Source organism: Bos mutus, chromosome 16 (assembly GCF_027580195.1).
Source record: "Bos mutus isolate GX-2022 chromosome 16, NWIPB_WYAK_1.1, whole genome shotgun sequence".
Classification (NCBI taxonomy): Eukaryota; Metazoa; Chordata; class Mammalia; order Artiodactyla; family Bovidae; genus Bos; species Bos mutus.
In genome coordinates, this window is record NC_091632.1 from 43,455,575 (window position 1) to 43,474,644 (window position 19,070).

The window sequence follows — 19,070 nt, forward strand, 5'->3', positions numbered from 1 at the left end:
TATTGTAACAGACTCAATAAAGACTTAAAATAAAAAGTGATCATCCAGAGCAGGGCTTGGCAAACCTTCCTGTAAAATGTCAGATAATAAATACTGTAGGCTTTTCAGGCCACAGGATCTGTTACAGCCTTAGATGATATGCAAGGCTGTTCCAACAGAACTAACTATTCATGAACTCTCAAACTTGAATTTCATATAATATTTATGTGTCCCAAAATATTAATCTTCTTCTGAGTTTCCCCACCACCACCAAGTTGTTTAAAAATCTTAGCTTGCAGGCTGCTCAAAAACTGTTGGGAAATGTGAGACTGGACACTGCAAAACTCTTAGAGGAAAACATAGGCAAAACACTCTCTGACATAAATCGAAGCAATATCAGAATAATGGAAATAAAAACTAAAATAAACAAATGGGATCTACTTAAGTTCAAAAGTTTTTGTACAACAAAGGAAACAATAAACAAAACAAAAAGACAACCCACAGATTGGGAGAAAACATTTGCAAACAATGTCACCAACAAGGGATTAGTCTCCAAAACTTACAAACAGTTCATGATGCTTAACAGCATCAAAACAAACAACCCAATCAACAAATGGGCAGAGGACCTAAATAGACATTTCTCCAAAGAAGACATAAATATGGCCATGAGGCACATGAAAAGATGCTCAACATCGCTAATCATTAGAGAAATGCCAATCAAAACTAAAATGAGATATCACCTCACAACAGCTAGAATGGAACAATAGCATCAAATAGCATCAATAGCATCAAAAAATCCACAAACAATAAATGCTGGAGAAGGTGTGAGCCCTACACTGTGGATCCAACACTTACACTGTTGGTGGGAATGTAAATTGGTACAGCCCACTATGGAGAACAGCATGAAGGTACCTTAAAAAACTAAAAATAGAGCTACAACATGACCCTGCAATTCCACTCCTGGGCACATATCCAGAGAAAAATGTGATCCAAAAGGATACATGTAGCCAAATGTTCACTGTAGCACTGTTCACAACCCACAAGATACAAAAGCAACCTAAATGTCCATTGACAGAGGAATGGTTGAAGAAGATGTGGTACATATGCACAATGGAATACTCCTCAGCCATTAAAAAGAATGAAATAATGCCATTTACAGCAATATGGATGGACCTAGAGATCGTCTTGGAGAAGGCAATGGCACCCCACTCCAATACTCCTGCCTGGAAAGTCCCATGGATGGAGGAGCCTGGTGGGCTTCAGTCCATGGGGTCGCTAAGAGTCGGACACGACTGAGCGACTTCACATTTACTTTTCACTTTCCTGCATTGGAGAAGGAAATGGCAACCCACTCCAGTGTTCTTGCCTGGAGAGTCCCATGGACAGAGGAGACTGGTGGGCTGCCATCTACGGGGTCACACAGAGTCGGACATGACTGAAGTGACTTAGCAGCAGCAGCAGAGATTGTCTTACTGAGTGAAGACAGACAGAGAACGAGAAATATTGTATGAAAACCCTCATATGTGGAATCTAAAAAGAAATGATACAAATGGACTGACTTACAGAACAGAAAGGGATCCACACACTTAGACAATGAACTTATGGTTGCCAGTGGGAAGGATGGGGTTGTTGCACAAAGGCGGACCCCTGCCAGGGCCCAAAACTGGGCTGTTGTCTAACACTTGGAAATGAATTGTCCAAGGAGACACATGTGCTGACAAAGCAAGAGATTTTATTGGGAAAGGGCACCCGGGTGGAGAGCAATAGGGTAAGGGAACCCAGGAGAACTGCTCTGCCACGTGGCTTGCAGTCTCAGGTTTTATGGTGATGGGATTAGTTTCCGGGTGGTCTTTGGCCAATCATTCTAATCCAGAGTCTTTCCTGGTGGTGCACGCATCGCTCAGCCAAGATGGATGCTAGCGAGAGGGATTCTGGGAAGTGGACGGACACTCGGTGTCTCCTTTGGACTTTTCCTGAACTCTTCCACTTGGTGGTGGCTTATTAGTTCCGTATTCCTTATCAGGATCTCCTGCCATAAAACAACTCATGCAAATGGTTACTATGGTGCCTGGCTGGGGTGGGTGGTTTCAATCAGTGTGCTTCCCCTAACAGGGTGAAGGGATAGTTAGGGACCTGGGGATGCACATGCACACACTGCTGTATTTAAAATGGATAACCAACAAGGACCTACTGTTTAACACAGGAAACTGCTCAATGTTGTGTGGAAGCCTGGATGGGAGGGGAGTTTGGGTGGAATGGATACGTGTGTATGTATGGCTGGGTCCCTTCGCTGTCTACCTGAAACTATCACAACATTGTTAATCAGCTATACCCCAGTACAAAATAAAATGTTTTTAAAATGTTAAAAAAAACTGCTGGGGCTCAGACTTTGCCCATGAGCCATCATTTGCTGAGCCCTATTCTAGATATGTGTCAACAACATGGATGAATTCCAAAAACACAACCAACAAGGCTGGTAATCTTGGATAGGATGGGGGTTAAAGAGAAATGACCACACATTCGAGACTTCCAGAGAAAGACTAGTTTACCCCAGGTTGTCCCAGTAAATAATAGCCCATATCTCACTCTCTAAAGTCACAGATCAAATGATAAATTATATGTGCCCTCCCCAGTTAAACCATCATTCTTGTTACATAAATTACAAACAGACATTCAGAACAACCATCAACAGGAGGACACTGGAACCTACCAAAAAAAGATACCCCACATCCAGAGACAAAAGAGAAACCACAAGGAGACAGTTTGATAAGCACCTAGTCTCTTCCTATCTAAAAAAATAAAAATAAAAAATTAAGCAAGAACAATAATTCTTCCAAAAAACAGACATTCACTCATGTATCCTCCAACATCTAGAAAAGAGGTTGGCAACTTTTTTCCTCATAAAGGACCAGATAATAGATATTTCAGGCCTTGTGCTATGTGACCTATTGATGAAGCCTGAAAACAGTCAGAAACAGCACAGAAATTAAGGTGTGAGGCCAGGTACCACTAAAACTTCCTGATGGACGTTGAAATTTGAGGGTCATATAATTTTCATGTATCAAAAAATTTTATCCTTCTTTGGATTTTTTTCAATCATTTGAATATGTGAAAACACTTTCAGCTCGTGGGTTGTATACAATCTGGCAACGGGCTGGATCTGGCCCAAAGGCTGTAGTTTGTTGACTATCAGTCTGGAAGAACACCTGGCCCCATGGTAGGTGCTGCAGAAATGTCTGTTTTTAGCTGAGTGCACTTACCATCAACAACCATGCCTGTCTTACAAGGGCACATGCATATTTAAGGACAGATAAACACCTGAGAGGGCTTCCCTGGTAGCCCAGATGGTAAAGAATCTGACTGTCAAGTAGGAGACCTGGGTTCGATCCCTAGGTCAGGAAGATTCCCTGGAGAAGGAAATGGCAACCCACTCCAGTATTCTTGCCTGGAGAACCCCACGGACAGAGGAGCCTGGCGGCCTACAGTCCAGGCGGTTGCAAAGAGTCGAACATGACTGAGCGACTCACACAAACGCCTGACTGAGGGTTGAGGAGACACTTAGGAGGGAATAGGGATTGGGAATAAATGAGAAAAATAATGAAATAAGAAAAACTTCACTCAGACTGAGAAAGATGACATTTAATCATGAACTGAGTTGGGTGAGAAATGAAACTCCACTTCTGAGGCAACAAAAAAGGGAAAAAAGAAGAAAAGAAAATCAGGGCTCTGGAGCTAGAGAGCCTAGATTTGAAATTCTGAGGCTGCCCCCACTATCTGGTGACTTTGAGCAAGTTTAACTTCTCAAAGGTTCTTTGGAAAATGGAACTAAATATGGGACCTTCTTCCTAGGGCTGCTGTGAGGACGGAATGAATCCATACAGGAAAGGGCTTGGCACAGTGTCTGGTCAATGAACAGTATACTGTTACGGCTGTTTTCCATAAAGAACAGAGAGAATCGTATGCCCCGGAGGTATAAACAAGGTGAGTGAGCACAGGTAATTAGGGCTTCCCTGGTGGCTCAGATGGTAAAGAATCTGCCTGCAGTACAGGAGACGAGGGTTCGATCCCTGGGTGGGGAAGATACCCTGGAGAAGGAAATGGCAACCCACTCCAGTATTCTTGCCTAGGAAATTCCATGGACAGAGGAGCCTGGCAGACTACAGCTCATGGGGTCGCAAAGAGTTGAGACCACTTAGTGACTAAATAACAGCAACAAAGAGATGATTGAGGGAACAGGCTCTAGAGCCAAGAACCCCAGTTTTGCCACATACTGGCTGTGTGACCTTGACCAAGTCCTGTGTGCTTTCTGTACCTCAGTATCCTCAGCTGGACAGTAGTGCTTGCCTCATCGGGTTGAGGTAAAAATCAAATTACTCAAAACATAGCTTAGCACACAAGTGCTCAGGTACGTTAGTATGTTACCACTCTGGACCCACAATTTCTGCCCCAGGGGAAATTAAGAAAGGAGTCAGAACAACAATCCCATGTGACACACTCCAAAAGGTCCAAGGAGCTGGGCTGTGGGCTTTGAGCAAGGATTCAGTGGAGGAAACATCTAACATGAGAGACAAGATCAAAACAAACAAACAGAAAGTAACTATTCTGATGAAACAGACATAATGTTGTGTGCAAGAAAATACCAGAGAAACTATCATTAATAGCTTCAGAGAGTTAAATAAAAAAAATATTGCCTGTATGAAACAAGAATCATGGCTATAATCAAGGAGAAAATAAGGGAATAGGAATGATCTTCTGAAAAATGAAAATATAGCTGCTAAAAAAATTCAAATAGAAAGACTGAAAGTAGAGTTGTTGGAGAAATTTTACAGAAAGTAGAACAAAAAGAAAAATTTGAAAAACACAAGAAAAAAAGATTTTTTAGATGATGTGTTATTGCAGGAGGTTCAGTAGCTAACTAAAGAATTTTAGAAAGAGAGAACCAAGAAAACCATGGGGAAGAAATTATCAGAGTAATAATGTAACAAACTTTTCCAGAATTGAAAGAGAAGACTATCTGGAAAGATGCGATCACCTTATGCCCAGAACAATGAATGAAAAACAAGATCTCCAGGAAGACAAAGTAAGTCACCATCTTCAATTTCAGAATACAAGTGGTAAGAAGATTATGAAATATGTTAGAGAAAATGCAGATTACTTGAATGACCAAGAATACAACGGCCTTCTCAAAACAACAAGAGAAGCTAGAGAGCAGTGGGAAAAAATATCTTCAAAGGGCTGAGAAAAAATAATTTTCAACCTGTTATTCTGTATACAACCAGACTATCAGTAAAGTTTGAAAAAGGAATAAAGCCATTGTAAGGAAGTCCCAGGATGACAGCTGATACAACTCCCAGAAAGCAACTGAGAAATAAGGTTTGAAGACTCAAAAAAAATCTAAAAATGAAAGTGATAATTATCGGACAGATTGGACTATAAGGAAAACCTTAAGAACTTTCTACACCTTTTGGAAGGTATAGGGAGATGGAGATGGAGATGTTCAAAGAGAACAAAACAAATGAAAAAACAAGGCAATTAATAACAAAAAAAATTAAAAGTTGCACAGGAATAGCTACTTCTTGGCTCAGTATTGAATAAAATTTATGTAGTCACAATAAAAAAAAAATATTATATGTGTATTTAACCAGAACTTGTGATATAACTATATTCTAAAAATGGAGGAAATAATAATGGAGCATATGAGTTAAAAATCTTCACCAATCAGGACTTCTCTGGTGGTCCAGTGCAGGGGGACACTCAATCTCTGGTTGGAGAACTAGGATCCTAGGGGCCATGGGGCAATTAGGTCTTGAGCATCACTCCTGGAGAGGCGCCGCACCTCAAGTAAGACTTAACACAGGCAAATAAATAAACAAAAAGGAAAAAAGAGAGAGAAATAGATTTTAAAAAATCCTCGCTGATCATAACAGGAAATCAACAGGTGATCTCTAAGATAGGTGAATCAAAATATTATATAACAGCTGTACTATTTAAAAAGAAGGAAATCTGTAAGAAGCAACTAAAAGAATGGTTACTTTGAAAGGGGAGGTGGGGATTGAAGAGAATATGGGACTGCAGCCTTCATTACTGGTGTTTTGGCACTAATTGGCTTTTAACAAAAAGCATTTTAGGGCTTCCTTAGTTGCTCAGTGGTTAAGAATTCACCTGCCAGTGCAGGAGACACTGGCACCCCTGCATTGGCATGAGCTCCATGCCTGATCTGGAAGATCCCACATGCAATGGAGCAATTAAGCTCATGCATCCTGGAGCCTGCACTCCACCCAACAGGAGAAGCCACTGCAACCAGAAGCCTGAGCACCGCAAGTAGAGAAAAAGCCTGCACAGCAGTGAGACCCAGCACAGCCGAAAACAAATAAATAAACAACTTAAAAAAATCTTTTTTTAATCTAAGACCTAGGCCAAATAGGGGAGGCAGATCTTAATTCTGGCAGGTTCTAAGATATTTAAATGAAAAGGAAAGTAAGTCATGATGAAAGAAAAACAGCTTGCCTTGGTATTATATTATTTTATCTTTCAAAAATGCTTCTGGCGACCAAAGCAGTAATGAGTACACCTAATGCCTGGCTTCTAGTTTCTAAATGTCTCTTCTGACTGAAAGGAGCCAGGGCTCTTTAGAGGAATGGCTGATTCCAGGCTTGGCACATGGAAAGTATAAGGTGAGCCTGGAACACTTTGTTATGCCAGAAAGCAAGAATGTACTCAAAGAGTAATGGGAACACATCAAAAGGACCAAAAGCCAGTTTAAAGGGCTTCCCCAGGCCATAATCAGGACAATTTGATCATTAAAAACACTAATGACTGTAATTATTGCAAAACATTGAATAAATAAAATCCAAGAGTTCATGGTAACTACAAAAAAAAAAAAAAAAGTAGTTACCATTGCAGATGACTATTGGTGGTTTAGTTGCTAAGTTGTGTTTGACTCTTGCGACCCCATGAACTGTAACCCCCCAGGCTCCTCGGTCCATGGGATTCTCCAAGCAAGAATACTGGTGTGGGTTGCCATTTCCTTCTCCAAGGGATCTACCCAACCCAGGAATCGAACCCAGGTCGTCTGCATTGCGGGTAATGACTATCTACAGGAGAGGACTATTAGGCCAACCTATTCTGAAAATTGATAACAAGTTAAGCATTTAGGGGGAATTGCAGTTCATCTCCAGTTAATGAAGAAAAGTTCTTCTTTACAAAAGAATGCAGAATAAATTATATATTTAAAATTTTGCCATTCTGCAATCCCCAGTGAAGTAACTGAATCAGGCAAAGATCGTCAGTGGATGTTAAAAACATTAAGTAAAAGGTTGTAGGGAAGTGGGATATTTGCCTTATGCCTGAGTATCATCCAGAGATCACTTGCAAATTGCAGAGGGAAAGTATACCTTTTCTGTGGAGGGATCCAGTGGTCACAATCTTAACTAAGGAGTCCAAATTTAGCATCATTGAAAGTAAGACAATCAGACATTGTGTTCCTGACGGGTGTAATAGGACATATTTGGCTGTACCCACAAAGTGACCTGGCCATTATCTAACCTGAATTTGATCAAGACTTTACACCACAGAGCAGGAAAAACGAGGAGAGAGGAATGCGCTAAGGAATGTCATGAGGAACAAATCAGGTGACTCCAGAATGTATCACGAATCCAGTTGATCCTTGAACAATGCAGGGCTTAGGGATATTGACCCTCCAAAAATTTGAAAATTGGAGTGTAATTTATAATGTTCCTCTGTATTTGTGGTTCCCCATCCTCCTATTCAACCAATCAGACAGTATTTGGAATCATCTCAGGGTATCTACCTAATTATTAGATTCCTTATTAGGTTTATTTATTAGGGGCTTCCCTGGTGGCTCAGACAGTAAAGAATCTGCGGGAGACCAGGTTCGGTTCCAGGGTTAAGAAGATCCCCTGGAGAAGGGAATGGCTCCCCACTCCAGTATTCTTGCCCAGAGAAGAATTCCATGGACAGAGGAGCCTAGTGGGCTACAGTCCGTGGGGGTTCATGGGGTCACAAAGAGTCGGACATGACTGAGCAACTAACACTTTCACTTTTATTAGTTCCAAAAGGGGGGAAATGGTATTTTTATGCTGATGGTAGTTTACAGTGGAGAATAGCAGGACAAAAAATACACCGCACTGCCTCTATGGTATTCATGCCAAAAATTATTATATTAATGAGAAAATTCCTGAATTTGATAATAGCACAATATTGAATTATACACATTTTTATTATTTTATATATCTAGAGAGAGGGAGTGATAAAGCAAATGTGACAAAATTTTATCAGTTGCTGAATCTGGATAAAGAGTACACAGGAGTTCTTTCTACTATCCTTGCAACTCTATCCAAAATTTTAAATAATTTCAGAGAAAAAAATCTTTAGAAAAATCTAAGTTAGACCTGGACCAGTTGGGGAGGCAATTCCTAAAAATATAGGGATTAAGAAAACATTTAAATCTTGATCAAAAAAGTTACCTTTATTTAGACACCTTGTATTATGTTGGCATTTCTTTTAGTTTTCAGGAATACTTGTTGACTTCATGGAACTGGCAGAGCTGGGACTCCAAGGTAAGGAGGCATGCATGGCCAAGTGACTGAGCTGTAAACTGAAGTCTGTTCCCAGACATTCTGGTTCTCAGCCAGTATCCTTTCTTTCCAGCTGAATTGCCTCATCCTTATGCTGGAAGCCAGCCCCCCAAAAAAGCTACTGTGGAACCCCTCAAGCCCTCAGCATCTGCCCAGCACTGGCACCCACGTGCTTTATACTCTAGAAATGCTTTCCAATTATTCTGTTGCCACTCCCGCCTGGATTAGACCACTTCATCCAGGCCATGACTGGGTTGTGTGTTTTTACACTATAGTTTTAGCACAGTGCTAAAGGCAGAAGAGCATAAGGCATAAGAGCTCAGAAAATCTTTTCTGATCCATTATTTTCAGAAAGCATTTAATAAATAAATACTCAGAAGATAGGATATGGGTAAGAACAGATACTTTTGGGCCATCTAACAACCTTTGGGCTTAATGTGTAAGGGATATGAACACACAAGCAAACAAACCAAGATAATTTATAAAGCACATCGCAAGTAAGTAGAACTTTTTTCTCTTTTAAAAAAAATTTTTTTTTTTTTTAATATCGTTGCTTTAGGGCTTCTCTGGTGGCTCAGTGGTAAAGAACTGACCTGCCAATGCAGAAGATACAGGAGACTGGAGTTTGATCCCTGGGTCAGGAAGATCCCCTGGAGCAGGAAATGGCAACTCACCCCAGTATTCTTGCCTGGGAAATCTCATGGACAGATAAGCCTGGTGGGCTGCAGTCCATGTGATCGCAGAAAAAGTAAGACATGACTTAGCAACTAAACAATGCAGTTGCTTTAACAATGTTGTGTTAGTTTCTGCTGTTCAGCAAAATGAATCAGCTGTACATATACAATCCATGAAGTCGCAGCAAGTCGGACATGACTGAGAAACTAACACTTTCACTTTTTTCCATACCTGTACATATATCCCTTCCCTTTTGGACTTCATTACCATTCAGGTCACCACAGTGTATTAAGTAGACCCTGTGCTACATAGTAGGTTCTCATTAGTTATCTACTTTTAACATAAGTATCAATAGTGTAAATGTGTCAATCCCAATGCCCCAATCCCTCCCACCCACCAGTAGAACTTTTTTTTTAATTGAAGTATAGTTGACTCACAATGTTGTGTTAGTTTCAGGTGTAAACAAGCAGAACTTTTGACCTGTTTCGAAAGTACTGTTTCAAGCTGAAACTCAGAGATGAACTTGGCTAGGAGTGGGAGGACTGTCTCCCTCTGGCCTTATCAATTCTCTTCCTCAAGGAGTTATTTACCTTCTTCAAGATTGTGTTTGCTGGTCTTCCCAACTGGCCTGAAAACTTCTGGGGAAAGGGACAGACGTTGTGGTTTTGTCCCTCTGTGAACTTTCTCCCTTTTCTGCATACTCAGCTCTGCCCACTTGCAGCAAGCATCCCAGGCCCGGAGGAGCCACCTGCACCCAGTACCTCAGCCTCAGTCTTGCCAGAGAGAGTGGGCCAGGGAGACAGACGGAGCACAGCTTCAGGACCTGACAAACCCTGACAGTGACTTACGGGCCAGGTAACATTCTCACGCAATTCATACAGCCTCTGAGCTTCAGTTCCTTCTGCTGCAAAATGAGGGAAGTGGGAATTCCCCAGCAGTCCAGTGGTTAGGACTCTGAGCTCCCACTGCAGGGGGAATGGGTTCAATTCCTGGTTGAGGAACTAAGATCCCATCAAAAAAACAGAAAATGGAGGTAGTAAAACTGACTTCTTGGGCTTCCCTGATAGTCTAGTGATTAAGAATCTGCCTGCCAATGCAAGGGACATGGGTTCAATCCCTGGTCCAGGAAGATTCCACATGCCACGGGGCAACAAAGCCCGTGCACCACAACTCCTGAGCCTGAGATCTAGAGCCTATGCTCCACAACAGGAGAAGCCACCACAGTGGAAAGCCAGCTAGACACAACACAGCACACCACGAGAGCAGCCCCTGCCGGCCACAACTAGGGGAAAGCCTGTGCACAGCAACAGGGACCTAGCAACGTCAGAACACGTTTTTTTAGAAAACTGACTACTCCCCCAAAAAACTGGGTGGATTGTGACGATGAGGCCTCTGCGCTTCATCCAGTGTTTGGAAACCTTAGTGACCATCAGGGGCCTTCTGTCCAGTTTTGTCCCTTGTTTGCACAGCTATCCCTGGCGGGGTGGAGTGGGTAAAGTCACTCATTCTTACTGTCTCCACTCCTTCCTTCCTATCTCTCCAAATTTTGTTGTTGTTCAGTCGCTAAGTATGTCTGACTCTTTGTGATCCCATGAACTGCAGCACGCAAGGCTCCTCTGTCCTCCACCATCCCCTGGAGTTTGCTCAGATTCATGTCCATTGAGTCGGTGATGCCATCCAACCATCTCATACTCTGTCACCCCCTTCTCCTTCTGCCCTCAATCTTTCCCAGCATCAGAGTCTTTTTGGCTCTTTGCATCAGGTGGCCCAAGTATTAGAGCTTCAGCATCAGTCCTTCCAATGAATATTCAGGGTTGATTTCCTTTAGGATTGACTAGTTTGATCTCCTTGCTGTCCAAGGGACTCTCAAGAGTCTTCTCCAGCACCCCAATTCAAAAGCATCAACTCTTCAGCACTCAGCATCTCTCCAAGTTGGTTCAGGTATAATCTGGTCAATATCAACAGCAGGTATCAGAGATGGATGTGCAGGACAATATTTCTTCCCTAGGAGGCCATAAAAAGCAGGAGGCATCCACTCCAGAGTCAGGCTGCCTGGGTTCAAATCCCAACTCCACCATGTTCCTGCCCTGTGAACCTCTATGCTTCAGCTTCCTCACCTATAAAACAGGAACAATAACAACAGCAGCTACTCTGTAGGGTTATCCCGAGGATTAGATTCATCAACACATAATTACAGAGCGCTCTGCTAGTATTGCATTTCATTGAATCCAATATGATGGTACACACTAGGAAATTAAGTGTATTGCCAATTAAACTAAGACATATCATCAGTGGAACTGGAACTGAAATTACATATTGATATTAGAAAGTCTTAAATATGACATTCTTATATGTGGAATCTAAAAAGAAATGATATAAATAAACTTACTAACAAAAAAGAAAAGCTATGACAAACCTAGAGAGCATATTAAAAATCAGAGGCATCACTTTGCCGACAAAGGTCCTTATAGTCAAAGCTATGATTTTTCCAGTAGTCAAGTATGGATGTAAGAGTTGGACCATAACAGAAGACTGAATGCCAAAGAACTGATGCTTTCCAACTGTGGTGCTGAAGAAGACTCTTGAGAGGCCCTTCGATAGCAAGAAGATCAAACCAGTCAATCCCAAAGGAAATCAATACTGAATATTCATTGGAAGGACTGATGCTGAAGCTGAAGCTCCAATACTTTGGCCACCTGATGTGAAGAACTGACTCATTGGAAAAGACCCTGATGCTGTGAAAGAGTGAGGACAGGAGGAGAAGGAGATGACAGAAGATAAGATAGTTGGATGCCTCCACCAACTCAATGGACATGAGTTTAAGCATACTCTGGGAGATGGTGAAGGACAGGGAAGCCTGACATGCTGCAGTCCATGGGGTCCCAAAGAGTCAGACATGACTTAGCAACTGAACAACAACAACTTAAAAACAGAAAGAGACTCACAGACTTAGAAAATGAACTTATGGTTGCCAGGAGGAAGGAACAGTTAGGGACTCGGGGAAGGTCATGTACACACTGCTATATTTTAAATGGATAACCAACAAAGACCTATCATATAGCTCATGGAACTCTGCTCAATGCTATGTGCCAGCCTGGATGGGAGGGGGGTTTGGGGAGAATGGATACATGTATATGCAAAAAATAAATAAAAGCTATGATAAAAAAAATTGATAGATGAAATATACTATTGTTATTAGTATACATAGCTGGAACATATTCAGTTCAGTTCAGTTGCTCAGTCACGTCCAACTCTTTGCAATCCCATGGACTGTAGCAGGCCAGGCTTCTCTGTCCATCACCAACCCCGGGAGCTTGCTCAAACTCATGTCCATTGAGTCAGTGATGCCATCCAACATTCTTATCCTCTGTCATCTCCTTCTCCTTCTGTCTTCAATCTTTCCCAGCATCATGGTCTTTTCCAATGAGTCAGTTCTTTGCATCAGGTGGCCAAAGTATTGAAGCTTCAGCTTCAGCATCAGTCCTTCCAATGAATATTCAGGACTGATTTCCTTTAGGATGGACTGGTTTGATCTTCTTGCAGTCCAAGGGACTCTCAAGAGTCTTCTCCAACACCACAGTTCAAAACCATCAACTCTTCAGCAATCAGCTTTCTTCATGGTCCAACTCTCACATCTATACAAGACTACTGGAAAAACCATAGCTTTGACTAGATGGACCTTTGTCGGCAAAGTGATATCTCTGCTTTTTAATATGCTGTCTAGATTTAAGGGCCTAGATCTGATAGATAGAGTGCCTGATGAACTATGGAATGAGGTTCGTGACACTGTACAGGAGACAGGGATCAAGACCATTCCCATAGAAAAGAAATGCAAAAAAGCAAAATGGCTGTCTGGGGAGGCCTTACAAATAGCTGTAAAAAGAAGAGAAGCGAAAAGCAAAGGAGAAAAGGAAAGATATAAACATCTGAATGCAGAGTTCCAAAGAATGGCAAGAAGAGATAAGAAAGCCTTCTTCAGCGATCAATGCAAAGAAATAGAGGAAAACAACAGAATGGGAAAGACTAGGGATCTCTTCAAGAAAATCAGAGATACCAAAGGAACATTTCATGCAAAGATGAGCTTGATAAAGGACAGAAATGGTATGGACCTAACAGAAGCAGAAGATATTAAGAAGAGATGGCAAGAATACACAGAAGAACTGTACAAAAAAGATCTTTACGACCCAGATAATCACGATGGTGTGATCACTGACCTAGAGCCAGACATCCTGGAAAGTGAAGTCCAGTGGGCCTTAGAAAGCATCACTACGAACAAAGCTAGTGGAGGTGATGGAATTCCAGTTGAGCTATTCCAAATCCTGAAAGATGATGCTGTGAAAGTACTTCACTCAATATGCCAGCAAATTTGGAAAACTCAGCAGTGGCCACAAGACTGGAAAAGGTCAGTTTTCATTCCAATCCCAAAGAAAGGCAATGCCAAAGAATGCTCAAACTACCGCACAATTGCACTCATCTCACACACTAGTAAAGTAATGCTCAAAATTCTCCAAGCCAGGCTTCAGCAATATGTGAACCGTGAACTTCCTGATGTTCAAGCTGGTTTTAGAAAAGGCAGAGGAACCAGAGATCAAATTGCCAACATCTGCTGGATCATCAAAAAAGCAAGAGAGTTCCAGAAAAACATCTATTGCTGCTTTATTGACTATGCCAAAGCTTTTGACTGTGTGGATCACAATAAACTGTGGAAAATTCTGAAAGAGATGGGAATACCAGACCACCTGACCTGCCTCTTGAGAAATCTGTATGCAGGTCAGGAAGCAACAGTTAGAACTGGACATGCAACAACAGACTGGTTCCAAATAGGAAAAGGAGTACGTCAAGGCTGTATATTGTCACCCTGCTTATTTAACTTATATGCAGAGTACATCATGAGAAACACTGGACTGGAAGAAACACAAGCTGGAATCAAGATTTCAAGGAGAAATATCAGTAACCTCAGGTATGCAGATGACACTACCCTTATGGCAGAATGTGAAGAGGAACTAAAAAGCCTCTTGATGAAAGTGAAAGTGAAGAGTGAAAAAGTTGGCTTAAAGCTCAACATTCAGAAAATGAAGATCATGGCATCTGGTCCCACCACTTCATGGGAAATAGATGGGGAAACAGTGGAAACAGTGTCAGACTTCATTTTTCTGGGCTCCAAAAATCACTGCAGATGGTGACTGCAGCCATGAAATTAAAAGACGCTTTCTCCTTGGAAGGAAAGTTATGACCAACCTAGATAGCATATTCAAAAGCAGAGACATTACTTTGCCAACAAAGGTTCGTCTAGTCAAGGCTATGGTTTTTCCTGTGGTCATGTATGGATGTGAGAGTTGGACTGTGAAGAAAGCTGAGCACCGAAGAATTGATGCTTTTGAACTGTGGTGTTGGAGAAGACTCTTGAGAGTCCCTTGGACTGCAAGGAGATCCAACCAGTCCATTCTGAAGGAGATCAGCCCTGGGATTTCTTTGGAAGGAATGATGCTGAAGCTGAAACTCCAGTACTTTGGCCACCTCATGCGAAGAGTTGACTCACTGGAAAAGACTCTGATGCTGGGAGGGATTGGGGGCAGGAGGAGAAGGGGACGACAGAGGATGAGATGGCTGGATGGCATCACTGACTTGATGGACGTGAGTCTGAGTGAACTCCGGGAGTTGGTGATGGACAGGGAGGCCTGGCATGCTGTGATTCATGGGGTCGCAAAGAGTTGGACACGACTGAGCGACTGATCTGATCTGATCTAGGTTGGTCATAGCTTTTCTTCCAAGGAATAAGCATCTTTTAATTTCATGGCTGCAGTCACTGTCCACAGTGATTTCAGAGCCCAAGAAAATAAAGTCTGTCACTGTTTCCATTGTTTCCCCATCTATTTATCATAAAGTGATGGGACCAGATGCCATGATCTTACTTTTTTGAATGTTGAGTTTTAAGCCAGCTTTTTTGCTCTCCTCTTTCACCTCCATCAAGAGGCTCTTTATTTCCTCTTTACTTCCTGCCATAAGGGTGGTGTCATCTGCATACCTGAGGTTACAGATATTTCTCCTGCCAATCTTAAATCCAGCTTGTGCTTCATTCAGCCTGGCATTTCACATGATGTACTGTGCATATCAGTTAAATAAACGGGACGAGACAATATATAGCCTTGACGTACTTCTTTCCCAAGTTGGAATCAGTCTGTCGTCCCTTCAAGATGGTGGAGTAGGACGTGCACTTTTCTCCTACAAGAACTCCAAAATTGCAACTAACTGCTGAACAACCATTGACAGGGAATGTTGGATCCCACCAAAAAAAGATACCCCACATCCAAGGGCAAAGGAGAAGCCCCAACAAGACGGTAGAAGGGGCAAAACTGTGTTTAAGAATCAAACCCCATACTCACCAGAGATGCTTGGAGGGCTCAAATAAAACCTTGTGCACACCAGGACCCAGACACCCCACAGAGGCTGAGTCAGACCTGCCTTTGTGGTTTGAGTGTCTCCTGAGGAGGCACGGGTCAGCAGTGTCCTGCCGTGGGGACAGGGGCTCTGGCTGCAGCAGACCTGGGAGGCACAGCATGTGGCACAAGTCCTCTTGGAGGAGGTCACCATTAGCCCCACCATAGAGCCACCAAGCAGACAACTCATAAACTGGAGAACAATTATACCAAAAAGGTTCTTGCACTGTTGTGAAAATTCTAGGGCCCCCAGGAGATTTCCCAACCTGGGGATCTGGCAAAGGGACTGAGAAGCTCCAGGGAATTTGACTTTGAAGGCCAGTGGACTATGAGTACAGAACTTCCACAGGACTGGGGAAACAGACTCTTGGAGGGCACAGACAAAACATTGTGCAAACCATGATCAGGAGAAAGAAGCAATGACCTCAAAAGAGACTGAACCAGACTTGCCTGTGAGTGTCCATGACTCTCTGGAAGAGGCTCGGGTTGACAGCGGCCTGCCCTGGGGTCAGAGGCACTGAATATAACACCATGCGGTAGCATGCTGACATAAAGCCTTCTGAAGGAGGTTGTTACCATTGCTACCATTATCCTTGCCATAGTTTGGCCTCAGGCCAAACTACAGGGATGGAACATAGCCCCACCTATCAATAGAAAATTGGATTAAAGATTTACTAAGCATGGGCCATCAGAGCAAGACCCAAATTTCCCCACAGCCAGTGCCTCCCATCAGGAAGCTTCCACAAGCCTCTTATCCTTATCCATCAGAGGGCAGACAGAATAAAAACCACAATCACAGAAAACTAACCAAACTGAGCAGAAGGATCACAGCCTTGTCTAACTCAATGAAACTATGAGCCATGCCATGTAGATCCACCCAAGATGGACAGGTCATGATGGAGAATTCTGACAAAACGTGGTCCGCTAGAGAAGGAAATGGCAATCCACTTCAGTATTCTTCCCTTGAGAACCCCATGAACAGTATGAAAAGGCAAAAAAGATGTGACACTGAAAGATGAACTCCCCACTGGGTAGATACCCAATATGCTACTGGAGAAGAGTGGAGAAATAACTCCAGAAAGAATGAAGAAGCTGAGCCAAAGCAAAAACAATGCCCAGTTTTGGATGTGACTGGTGAAGGAAGTAAAGTCAGATGCTGTAAAGAACAATATTGCATAGGAACCTGGAATGTTAGGTCCATGAATTAAGGTAAATATCGAAGTGATCAAACAGGAGATGGCAAGAGTGAACATTGACATTTTAGGAATCAGTGAACTAAAATGGACCGGAATGGAAGAATTTAATTCAAATGACCATTATATCTACTACTGTGGGCAAGAATCCCTTAGAAGAAATGGAGTAGCCCTCACAGTCAACAGGAGTCCAAAATGCGGTACTTGGTTGCAATCTCAAAAATGACAGAATGACCTCTGTTCATTTCCAAGGCAAACCATTCAATATCACAGTAATCCAAGTCTATGCCCCAACCACTAATGCCAAAGAAGCTGAAATTGAATGGTTCTATGATGACCTACAGGACCTTCTACAACTAACACCCCAAAAAGATGTCCTTTTCATCATATGGGATTGGAATGCAAAAGTAGGAAGTCAAAAGCTACCTGGAGTAGCAAGCAAGTTTGGTCTTGGAATACAAAATGAAGCAGGGCAAAGGCTAACAGAGTTTTGTCAAGAGAACACACTGGTCATAGCAAACATCCTCTTCCAAAAACACAAGAGACAACTCTACACATGGACATCACCAGATGGTCAATACCGAAATCAGATTGGTTATATTCCTTGCAGCCGAAGATGGAGAAGTTCTATACAGTCAGCAAAAACAAGAGCAGGAGTTGACTGTGGCTCAGCTCATAAACTCCTTATTGCAAAATTCAGACTTGAAGAAAGGAAAACCATTAGACCATTCAGGTATGACCTAAATCAAATCCCTTACGATTATACAGTGGAAGTGACAAACAGATTCAAGGGATTAGATCTAACAGACAGAATGCTTGATGAACTATTGACAGAGGTTCGTAACATTGTACAGGAGGCAGTGATCTAAACCATCCCTAAGAAAAAGAAATGCAAAAAGGCAAAACGGTTGCCTGTGGAGGCCTTACAAATAGCTGAGAAAAGAAGAGAAGTGAGAGGCAAAGGAGGAAAGGAAAGATATACCCATCTAAATGCAGAGTTCCAAAGAATAGCAAAGAGAGGTAAGAAAGTCTCAGTGATCAATGCAAAGGGATAGAGGGAAACAACAGAATGAGAAAGACTAGAGATCTCTTCAAGAAAATTAGAGATATCAAGGGACTATTTCATGCAAAGATGGGCACAATAAAGGACAGAAATGATACAGACCTAACAGAAGCAGAAGATATTAAGAAGAGATGGCAAGAATACACAGAACTATACAAAAAAGATTGTCAAGACCCAGATAACCACGATGGTGTGATCACTCACCTAGAGCCAGACATCCTGGAGTGCAAGGTCAAGTGGGCCTTAGAAAGCATCACTAGGAACAAAACTAGTGGAGGTGATGGAATTCCAGTTGAGCTATTGCAAATCCTAAAAGAAGATGCTGTGAAAGTGCTGCATTCAATGTGTCAGCAAATTTGGAAAACTCAGCAGTGGCCACAGGACTGGAAAAGGTCAGTTTTCATTCCAATCTCAAAGAAAGGCAATGCCAAAGCATGTTCAAACTACCGCACAATGGCATTCATCTCACGTTAGCAAAGTAATGCTCAAAATTCTCCAAGCTAGGCTTCAACAGTACGTGGACTATATCAGCATTAGAGTTATGGGTCAGATGTCAGGTTCACCATTTACTACCTGGGTAACCTTACTTTGGGGTTCCCCAATAGTTCAGCAGTAAAGAATCCGCCTGCAATGCAGGAGACGTAGCTTCAATCCCTGGGTCAGGAAGAGTTCCCCGGAGGAAGAAATGGCATCCCACTCCAGTATTCTCACATGAAAAATCCCATGGACAGAGGAGCCTGGGGGGCTATAGTCCATAGGGTGGCAAAGAGTTGGACAAGACTGAGCATCTGACCTTACTTATGCAAGATACTGAGCCTCTCTGTGTCTCAGTTTCGTCCTCACCTGTAAATGCGGATAACATCAATAGCACCTACCATACAAGACTGTTGGGGTAATTAAATACGTGATGACTTAGGTAGTACCTAGTACACAATCGGAGAAGGCAATGGCAACCCACTCCAGTACTCTTACCTGGAAAATCCTATGGACGGAGGAGCCTGGTAGGCTGCAGTCCATGGGGTCGCTAAGAGTCGGACACGACTGAGCGACTTCACTTTCACTTTTCACTTTCATGCATTGGAGAAGGAAATGGCAACCCACTCCAGTGTTCTTGCCTGGAGAATCC